Below are 3,382 nucleotides of genomic sequence, written 5' to 3'. Positions count from 1 at the left end.
GCAAAGGTAGGACTTCCCTGGGGTCCAGTGGCTAAGACACCAATGCAGGGGGGCAGGATTCAATCCCTGGTCAGGGAATTAGATCCCACATACCTCAACTAAAGATCTCACATGTTGCAACTAAGACCTGCCACAGTCAAGTAAATATAGAAATATTTAAAAAAAGAAAAGAAAGAAGCAAAGGTGTAATCTAACTTCTAAGTAAAGGTTTGAGTGGTTTTCAGTTTATTGCAAATGAAATTGGCAATTCCAAGATGAATGAAGTGAGAAAGGATGTGAAATAAGGGGAGTTTGTGCTGGAAACCAAGTACAAGTAGAGGTCACAGTCTGTGTTCTCAGCGGTGGACTTCATGTTCCCCTTTGCTTGCACTGTCCTGAGTGGTTCAATGACTTTTACAACTAATGGAGCTCTGCCCTAATCGGAACAGTTGCTCAGAAGCCAAGGAAACGGATACATTATGGAAACTTTGATTCCAGGATCCCCATAAAATTCCTAAAAGTCTTGCCAATGATGAAATAAGCTCTGAATATAAAAGTAGAGCCCACTTCAATCCAGTGATTACCTGCTACAATGCCAAACTATTTGGCCCCAAGATATGTCATGTGCTCTTCTAGGCCAATTTTTTGGGTTTAGGACCCTCACACTATTAAAAAATGAGAATTTAAGAGCTTTTCTGTGGGTTATATTTATTGATATTTACTGTACCTGAAATTAAAGCAGAAATCTTTAACATTTTAATCTATGTATTCATTTTAAGTTAACAGTAATTAATGTGTATGTTGAGTGCCAAAGAACTGATGCTTTCAAATTGTGGGGCTGGAGAAGACTCTTGAGAGTCCCTTGGACTGCAAGGAGAACAAACCAGTCAATCCTAAAGGAAATGAACCCTGAATATTCATTGCAAGGACTGATGCTGAAGCTGAAGCTCCAATACTTTGGCGAAGAGCTGACTCATTGGAAAAGACCCTGACAATGGCAGAGATTGAAGGTAACAGGAGAAAGGGGAGGCAGAGGGTGAGATAGTTAGATCGCATCATCCAATCAATGGACATGAGCTTGAGCAAACTCCTGGACATAGTGAGGGACAGGGAAGCCTGGTGTGCTACAGTCCATGGGGTCTCAAAGAGTCGGACACAACTCAACAACTTAACAACGGTGTTCACATAAATATTTTTCAAAAAAAATTAATCAATAAGACTGTCATTGTTTTACATTTTTGGCAAGTATTGTTAATGTCTGGCTTAATAAAAGACAGCTGGATTTCTCATATCTGTTTCTGTGTTCATCAGGTATGACATCATATGTTCGTAAGCCTCTAGGAAATGCCAGGGAATGTGAGTGAAAAAATGAGAGTGAAAAAAGGCGTCCGTGACTTCCTCAAAAGTTTTGGGGGATTCTCAGATGTCCCCAGACTACATTCTGTGAATTGGTGCTGCAGCTATTGCAGTGAATAGGAACTGGATTCACAAATTATTGAAAAACATAAATTATTTTTCCTTCTTAAACCTAAAGTGTCTTGGTTGATTCTTAACCTCTTAGTCTTTAGCTTCATAACTCTTTCCATCCCCTCACCGAATTCATTTTCCACTGCTAACAGCATCTTAAAATAATGAGTTAACATTTATGCAGCAGTTTTTACATGCCAGTAAGAAAGAAAGATAGTGCTAAGTAAGTCATGTCCGGCTCTTGCAAATCCATGAACTGTAGCCTGCCAGGCTCCTCTGTCCATGGAATTCTCCAGGCAGGAATACTGGCGTGGGTTGCCATTTCCTTCTCCAGGGGAACTTCCTGACCCAGGAACTGAACTCAAGTCTCCCGCATTGCGGGCAGATGCTTTACTGATTAAGCTACAAGGGAAGCTTCAAAGCAAAAGTTGCTTAGTCGTGTCCAACTCTTTGTGACCACATGGACTGTGGAATATTCCAGGCCAGAAAACTGGAGTGGGTAGCCTTTCCCTTCTCCAGGGGATCTTTCCAACCCAGGAATTGAACCCAGGTATCCCTCATTGCAGGCAGATTCTTTACCAGCCGAGTCACGAGGGAAGCCCAAAAATGTGGAGATGCCGGGGATTGAACCCGGGACCTCATACATGCAAAGCATGTGCTCTACCACTGAGCTACATCCCCTACCCTCTATATGCTAGGTCGTAGACAAAGCACTCTACATGCATTATCTCTTTTCATCTTCAACCTGTGAGATGTTAGAAAAATATATATTTAGTTTCTGTCTGTGGTTCCTGGCACAGAGCTTCTAAAACCATTGACATTTGCTAAGTGATAAGAGCACCCCTCTCCAGTACTCTCGCCTGGAAAATCCCAGGGACGGCGGGGCCTGGTGGGCTGCCGTCTATGGGGTAGCACAGAGTCGGACACGACTGAAGCGACTTAGCAGCAGCAGCAAGAGCACTGGGAGGAGCATCTTTTGTTTAAAGATGTTCCTAAATCCCTTGGAATTTCCTGGGTAACAGCAGTGTCTTTTGTTCTAGTCAGGTGGCCCTGGGTGGGCTCCTGCACGGGGCCTGGTCACCAGAAAGATCAAGCCACAATCAGAAGCTTGGAATTTTCAGCCACATCTTCCATTCTCCAGAGAAGGAAGAGGGCTGGAAATGGGTTGATGATCAATCATGCCTACCTGATGAAACCTCCACAAAAGTCCCCAAAGGACCGGGTTCCGAGAAACTTCTACGTTGGTGAATGCATGGTGATGCTGGGGGAGGGCACACCCAGAGAGGGCAGGGAAGCCCCCACATATCTGACCCTACACATTCCTTCCTTCTGGATGTTCACCTGTAGCCTTTATCATATCTTTTTACAATCGACTGGTCAACAGTAAGTGAACTGTTTTCTTGAATTCTCTGAGCTGCTGTAGCAAATTAATTGATCCTGAGGGGGGAGGGAGTCGTGTATAGTTCATCAGTCAGAGCACAGGGAACAACCTGGACTTGTGATTATCATCTGAAGTGGGGTTGGGACAGTCTTGTAGGACTGAGCCCTTCACCTGTAGGAGTTGACAGTATTGTTAGGGGAAGCACACTGATTGAAACCGCCCACCCTGGCCAGGTACCATAGTAACCATTGGCATGAGTTGTTTTATGACAGGAGATCCTGGTAAGAAATTCGGAACTAATGAGCCACCACCAACCGGAAGAGTTCAGGAAAGGTTGAAAGGAGACACTGCATGTCTGTCCACTTCCCAGAATTCCTCTCGCTAGCATCCATCTTGGCTGAGTGATGCCTGCGCCACCAGGAAAGACTCTGAATTAGAATGATTGGCCAAAGACCACCTGGAAACTAATCCCATCGCCATAATACCTGAGACTGCAAGCCACGCAGCAGAGCAGTTCTCCTGGGTTCCCTTACCCTACTGCTCTCCACCCGGGTG

The 3,382-nt window shown here is 44.6% G+C and overlaps 1 non-coding gene across 1 annotated transcript; it reads right to left on the bottom strand.

Moving 5' to 3' along the window:
* Positions 1-2,055: 2,055 nt before the first annotated feature.
* TRNAA-UGC lies at positions 2,056-2,127 on the bottom strand. The gene has a single exon. It is a non-coding gene; the product is annotated as a tRNA-Ala (tRNA).
* Positions 2,128-3,382: the final 1,255 nt, after the last annotated feature.

Source organism: Bos indicus x Bos taurus, chromosome 6 (assembly GCF_003369695.1).
Source record: "Bos indicus x Bos taurus breed Angus x Brahman F1 hybrid chromosome 6, Bos_hybrid_MaternalHap_v2.0, whole genome shotgun sequence".
Taxonomy (NCBI): Eukaryota; Metazoa; Chordata; class Mammalia; order Artiodactyla; family Bovidae; genus Bos; species Bos indicus x Bos taurus.
Note: the sequence above shows the minus strand (reverse complement) of the source record. Positions and strands in the feature narration are given on the sequence as shown.